The sequence below is a fragment of the Phocoena sinus genome, chromosome 10, assembly GCF_008692025.1.
Source record: "Phocoena sinus isolate mPhoSin1 chromosome 10, mPhoSin1.pri, whole genome shotgun sequence".
Classification (NCBI taxonomy): domain Eukaryota; kingdom Metazoa; phylum Chordata; class Mammalia; order Artiodactyla; family Phocoenidae; genus Phocoena; species Phocoena sinus.
Genome location: NC_045772.1, coordinates 12501 through 20361, shown reverse-complemented (window position 1 = coordinate 20361; position 7861 = coordinate 12501).

Genomic DNA, 7861 nt, shown 5'->3' with positions numbered 1-7861 from the left:
TGTCTGGCTCTCCATACCTCCAACTCTGTTCTTCAAGATTCTTTGATCTATTCTGAGCCCTTTTTCCACATGAACTTTAGACTGCTTGTCAATTTCTGCAAAACACCACCTGGAATTTTGGTAGGGATTGACTTGAATCTTTATTTGTGGAGTATTGCCGTCTTAATAGAATTAAGCCTTCTGATCCATGAATATGGGATTATTTTCCATGAATTTAGCTCTCTCTTAGTTTCTTTCAACAAGCAATTGTTGTTTTCAGTGTACAAGTCTTACACACATTTCCCTCACCTCTACTGGATGCTGATTCAGAACATATACAACCTCCGGGAGAAACTGGCCCCAACCCTGCCATTCACTGCTGCCTAGCTGGCCTGGAACTGAGTCACCAATAGCTTTTGTTCTTTACTTGATTCTTTTTTTAAAAAATTAATTAATTAATTAATTTATGGCTGTGTTGCGTCTTCGTTTCTGTGCGAGGGCTTTCTCTACTTGTGGCAAGCAGGGGCCACTCTTCATCACGGTGCGTGGGCCTCTCACTATCGCGGCCTCTCTTGTTGTGGAGCACAGGCTCCAGACACGCAGGCTCAGTAATTGTGGCTCATGGGTCCAGCTGCTCCGCGGCATGTGGGATCTTCCCGGACCAGGGCTCAAACCCATGTCCCCTGCATTGGCAGGCAGATTCTCAACCACTGCGCCATCAGGGAAGCCCTATTTGATTCTTAATTCCTTTAGAATTCATTATTTTACTCTCATAAGTGGTTACTGTCCTTGTAATAAATCTTTAAAACATGAAATGATGTTATTTTAATTATTCCAACGATGAGTGATAAATGGATCACACTTAACATATGATTTTAATCTTTTTAGAATTATACACATATTATAAAGAATTGAAATACCACCTAAAGGAGAAGAGAAGAGGTTTACAAATCCCACCCCCAGAGGTGACCATCATGAATGGTTTGGTGCATCTCTCTCAGGGTCGGTCTCTCTCTATCTCTCACACAAGCAGATTTATTGACATCTCTGTTTATTTCACCTCTTTGTGGTCTTACAGATGGGATCCAGGCTGCAGCTGGTTGGTCCTCATGCTTCCCACGTAAGAGAATCCTGAGGTCTCCCCTTTCATGAGGTAGACACCCTGTCCCCACTTTCCTAGCTGCAAAGCATTCATTCGTCCATGTGGACCAGAAATGATGGATCCCATCCCCTCTCCATGAACATTCATGTTGTTGCCAATTCCCTACTATTTCAACCAGTACTGGGATGGATACCCTTGAAATGACATCTCTGAACAACTGGGCAAGAATTTTAGTGGGATCAAGTCTAAGAATCAGCACTGCTAGTAAAGGGACGCACCTGTGGTACTTTGATGGGTCCTGCACACTGTTCTCCCAGAGAGGAGTGTCTGGTCACTCGTCCCTCTAGGGGATCTGCTGGGGCCTCTTCTTCCTCACTTTGTCCCCTTGGCTGGTGGTCACCAGACTAGAAACCTGCCAGTGTGATGGTGACCAAAGCTGTCTCCACAGTGTTTATGTTTGCATGTGTCCTCATCTGAGAGGTTGAGCATCTCTCACATACACTGGCCATATGCACGGCCTCTCACTGGAATTGCATGTGTTTGCTCTCTTTTTAGAACATTGATTTTCAAGAGGTTTTTGGACCACAGGTATTCTCCGGCCTTGGTTATGAGGAATGCTTTTCCAGTTTGTGTGTGTTGGCTCCTGCAGATCAGTTCATTCTGGGAACCTTCTGTCGTGACTACTGCGGTGCTAGTTAGCTTTGTGATGACAAAGCCAACTCCTCTCCCTGCCTGTTTATGAGAAAAGGCCTGAGTCTGAGCCACTATAGATTCTCTAGATATCTTGGCACATGGACCGAGCCCCACCCTCCCATCCTGCCAGACCCCTTGTACAAACACCTCTATTTGAAGAGTTCTTTCGCCTCATCCAGAAAATAAACAGCACACCCCCTCCCCCACCAATCCCCAACAAACAAGCAGACAGACATCCAGCTGGCCTCCTTCTACCTCAACCTCTCCAGAGAGCCACTCTCTTAGAAATACCTTAAGCTCAATGACATACCGTTGTCTCCCTTTCTCTGGCACCATGCCAACCCTGGGTGAGGCCCGTCTTATGTGGGCACGACGGCACCGCTCAGGTTAGCCGGAGACAGTACCCCAAAGTGGCCTGATGGTACCACCGTACATTGAAAATGACCCACACACCAAATCGGCCTTAAACATGGTGGTTCAGAGACCAGAGATGTGCATGTGCCTCTGATAAAATCATTGCTCAGGAAACCCCAGCATCTATCAGCAATCTTCTCCATATTTTACTGACCTTTACTCTTCCTCTTTTCAGCTGATATCTTGCTAGATCGTTCATGGAGAAGTTAGATCCCATTTGGCAAGAGCAGAATCATCTTCCCAACACATGAGAAGAGAACAGGCACAGGCCTGCACCCATCTTATCCCTCCTTGCCTGCCCAGCCCGTCATGTCAGAAACATGTGTCCCTCCTCTTGTCAGAAGTCTAACCCCAGGGAAAGGACTTAGATGTAAAGGAAACCAGAATATTGTCTTGAGCTACGGACACTTCAAAAAACAAAGCAGGGCTTCCCCGGTGTCACAGTGGTTGAGTCCGCCTGCCGATGCAGGGGACACGGGTTCGTGCCCCGGTCCGGGAAGATCTCACGTGCCTCGGAGCGGCTGGGCCCGTGAGCCATGGCCGCTGAGCCTGCGCGTCCGGAGCCTGTGCTCCGCAACGGGAGAGACCACAACAGTGAGAGGCCCGTGTACAGCAGAAAAGAAACAACAAACAACAAACAAACAAACAAACAAAAAACAAAGCAAAAATAACTCCCCCCCCCACCCCACAACACAGCAGGTGCAGAAGGGCGTTCTGAGCTTTCTCCTCTTTCTTCCTGGAAGCAGCAGATAACTGTCCCCCCGCCCCACCCCCAGCAAGACGCCTTCCCTCTGCTGGAAGTAGAGTGACATTGCGATCGTCAAGGGCAGACAGTGGAGAGTGAAAGAATTCTGTACAAACAGACCTTGTTCAACCTAATTCTCAACCTCCTTAGCCTCCCCACATGGTGTAGTTCCTTTTCCACAATCGTCTCTCTGTGTTCAACCCAACAGAAAAGAATTTCTGCCACTTCTCCGGGTCTTCATTTCCTTAGGAGGGCGCCCTGGGTCAGGTAAAACTTGTGGGAAATAAATGTGTATGGTTCCGTCCTGTGAGTCTGTTTCATGCCCATTTAATTCTCAGGACCAGCCGTCAGCTCTAAGAGGGTGGAGGTCAGGTTCGGTCTCGGCCACATCTTCCCTGCCGGCATCTTTGAATTCTACCTCCTTCCTTGGCTTGACTCCTCAGCATGCTGACATGCTCTCAGCGACCATCTTCAGAAGCTCTGTGAACGTGGGCTGGGTCTTTCAAAATGAAACGCATTCTTCCTCTACGATCCAGCCCTCAAACTCCTTGGTACTGATGGACCTAAACGAGTCGAATGCTTCCATCTACACAGAAACTTGCTTCTGGACGTTTACGGCAGCTTTATTCTTAACTGCCAGAACTTGGAAGCAACCAAGATGTCCTTCGGGAGGTGAATGGACAGATAGACGGGGCTCCATCCACGCAGCAGAATGTTCTTTGCACTGAAAAGAAAAATGAGAGAGAGAGGGAGCCACGGGGTGACAGGTGGGGCACCTTAACTGCATGTCACTCACTGAAAGAAGCCAATCTGGAAAGGTGCCATATCTTAGGGTACCAACTACCTATGACATTTGGGAAAAGGCAAACCACAGAAAGGGTGGGTTGCTAGGGGTTTGTGGCGGGGTTAAGGGGTGGGGTATGATAAATAGGTCAAGCACAGAGGACTTTCAAGGCAGTGAAACTATTCATTGTGATACATTCATGGCGAGATACATTTGTCAAAACCCATAGAATGTACAACACCAGGAGTGAACCCTAGTGTAAACTCTGGACTCTGGTGACCATGATGTGTCCATGTAGATTCAGCGATAGTGACCAACACACAGAATGTTGATAGGATAGCTGGGGAGAGGGAAACTCTGAGCACCTGTGTGGGTGGTGGGGAGGGGGTGGATGGAGAGAGCAGTAACAGCAGAGCTGGGGCATGTGGCACCTCTCTGTACTCTGCCCAGTTTTGCTGCGAACTCAAAACTTCTTTAAAAAAATAATAAACCCCATTTAAACAAAGAAACAAATGAACATTCCAGTAGCATCACATGACTCCTCCTCTTCAAGTCCTCAGTTTGTCTGGACCACTTGAGAGTCAAACTTCAGGAGGCACTTGGCCTTTCAATCAGCATCCTTTCAAAGTTTCATCTGATGCCCGCTCTTTATCTCACTACACTCTTTTTTGCACATTTTTAATTAAAAATTTTTTTTTTGCCTGCAGCGTGCAGCTTGCCGGATGTTAGTTCCCTGACCAGGGATTGAACCTGCACCCTCAGCAGTGAAAGCACAGAGTCCTAACCACTGGACCACCAGGGAATTCCCCAACACTTAAAAAATATATTTTTATTTATATATTTGGTTGCAACGGGTCTTAGTTGTGGGAGGAGGGCTCCTTAGTTGCAGCATGTGGGCTACTTCGTTGCAGCAGGTGGGTTTCTTAGTTGTGGCATGTGAACTCTTAGTTGTGGCATGCATGTGGGTTCTAGTTCCCTGACCAGGGATCAAACCCCGGCCCCCTGCATTGGTAGCACAGTCTTATCCACTGCACCACCAGGGAAGATCCCCCTCCTCTTTTTTTCTTTTCTCTTTATACCTGAGGTTTTTTTTTTTTAAATCTTTATTGGAGTATAATTGCTTTACAATGGTGTGTTAGTTTCTGCTTTATAACCCCCTCCTCTTTTTAAGATAGTATTTTTTCTTCTTTTTTAAAATTGGTGTATACTTGACAGGCAATATTATATATTAGTTTTCTGGAACACAACATAGTGACTTGATATTTTTATACTCTACAAAATGATCACCAAGATAAGTCTAGTTACAATTTGTCACCATACAATGTTATTACAGTATTATGGACTCTATTCCCTATGCTGTAAACCACACCCCAGGACTTTTGTTTTATAACTGGAATTTGGAACTTCTCAATCTTTCTCAACTATTGCACTCATCCCTCCACTCCCTCCCATCTGGCAACCACCAGCGTGTTTTTGGCATCTATGAGTCCATTTCTGTTTTGTTGTGTTTGTTCATTTGTTTTGTTTTGTAGATTCTACATATAAGTGATATCGTAAGGTAATTGTCTTTCTTCGTCTGCTATATCTCACTTAGCATAACACCCTCTAGGTCCATTCATGTTGCCATATGATTTCATTCTTTTTATGGCTGAGTAATAGTCCAGTGTGTGTGTGTGTGTGTGTGTGTGTGTGTGTGTGTGTGTGTTTCCAGTTTTCATACATATATATGAAAACTTCTTTATCCAATTGTCTATTGATGGACACTTTGGTTGCTTCCACATCTTGACTATTGCCAATAAAGCTGCCATGGACATAAGGGTGCATGTACCTTTCTGAATATGTGTTTTGGTTTCCTTCAGAAAGATACCCCCAAGTGTAATTCCTGCATCATATGGTAGGTCTATTTTTAATTACTTGAGGAACCTCCATACTGTTTTCCATAGTGGTTGTACCAATGAACATTCCCAACAAAAGTGCATGAGGGTTCCACTTTCTCCACATCCTGAGCAATACTTGTTATTTGTTGTCTTTTAGATGGTAGCCATTCTTTGAGGTGTGAGGTGATAATCTCACTGTGGTTTGGACATGCATTTCCCTGATGATGAGTGATGTTGACCATCTTTTCATGTGTCTTTTGGTCAACTCTATATATTCTTTGGAAACATGTTTGGTCTTCTGCCAATATTTTAATTGGGGTTTTTTTTTTTGGAGGCTGGCTTGTGTGAGTGAGTTCTTGGTCTATTTTGTGTATGAACCACTTACCAGACATATTGTTTGTAAATATTTCTCACATTCAGTAGGCTGCCTTTTTGTTTTGTGGATGGTTTCCTTTGCCATTGAAAAACTTTTCAGTTGGATGGAGTCCCATTGCTTTATTTTGCCTTTGTTTCCCTTGCTTGAGGTGACAGGTCCAAAAAATATTGCTAAGACTGATGTCAAAGAGTGTACTGCTTATGTTTTCTTCTAGGAGTTTTATGGCTTCATGTCTTGTCCTAGTTCTCCTAAACATTCCATTGGTATTTTGCTAGAAATGGCATCGAATCTCTAGATAGCCTTGGGGTGTGGAATCCTTTTAACAATACGAATTCTTCTAATCCATAAGCATGGTATGTCTTTCCATTTGTTTGTGTCGTCTTCAATTTCTTTCATCAATGTCTTCCAGTTTTCTGAGTATAGGTCTTTTACCTCCTCAGTTAGATGTATTCCTAGGCATTTTATCTTCGTTAATGTCATTGTCCATGGGGTTGTTTTCTTAATTTCTCATTCTGACATTTTGTTGTGAGTGTATAGAAATGCAACCGATTTCTGTAGATTAATTTTGTATGCTGCAACTTAACAGTGCTTTCTGATGAGTTCTATTTGGTTTTGGGTGCCATCTTCAAGATTTTCTGTATAGAGTACCATGTCATCTACAAAGAGTGACAGTTTTACTTTTTCTTCTGCCATGAGATTCTTTTATTTTTTTAAAATCTAATTACTATGACTAGGACTTCTTAAACCATGTCAAATGAAAGTGGCCGGAATGGTCAGGGTTAGAGTTAGGTTTAAGCATAACTGGGCCTCTTCCCCTTCCTCTCTCCCCATGTCTCTGACACCTCCATGAAGGACAGGACTAGTCCACAGTTACAAATGGCTCAGGGAGTTGAGCTGGACCATTGTTTTTCTGCCCCTTAGTCCTGGGCATAATTTTGTGTACTGTCTGTGTATCTTCTTTGGCCAGGTGTCCATTCAGATCTTTCCCTATTTTAATTGGGTTGTTTGTGTTAGAGTTATTTGTATGTTTTGATACAAAACGTTTATTAGATATGTGTTTGCTAATATTTTTCTCCTGGTTTGTGACTTGTCTTTTGATTTTCTGAGTAAGGTCATTCACAGAGTACAAATCTTTAATTAAGTCCATGTTATTGCTTGTTTTCATTTTTAGATTGCCTTTTTGTGTTGTGTGTTAAAACTCCAAAGCTCATGATTTACATGGGCAAACCCAAGCTCATGTCAATTTTCTTCTATAATTTTGAATAGTTTTGTATTTAAAATTTGCCTGTGGGGACTTCCCTGGTGGCGCAGTGGTTAAGAGTCCGCCTGCCAATGCAGGGAACAAGGGGTCGATCTCTGGTCTGGGAAGATCCCACATGCTGCAGAGCAACTAAGCCTGCGCGGCACAATTACTGAAGCCTGCGCGCCTAGAGCCCGTGCTCCCCAACAAGAGAAGCCACCGCAACGAAGAGTAGCCCCGCTCGACGCAACTAGAGAAAGCCCCCATGAAGCAACGAAGACCCAACGTAGTCAAAAATAAATAATAAAATAAAATAAAATTTGCCTCTGACTAACTTTGAGTGAATTTGGTATAAGTTGTAAAGTTTGCATCTACATTCATTTCATTCCAAATGGTTTCCAATTAATTGTTCCTTAACTAATTTTAGAAAACGTTTTGGATAGAGACTCCATTTCAGTTTGAATTTCCAGTTTAATGAAGTCAGCAGTTCTGTCAGTAGGGGGCGCTGTCTCCAGTGACCTGTGAGGGAGGTGCTGCCTGCACTTCCTGAACTGACCACATGGTGGCGCCAAGCTCCCCTCTCTGACCCACAGCGTATGCCCGTTCCCTGCGGACTCGATTGTGGGCGCAGCTGAGAGGAGTTGTGACTCC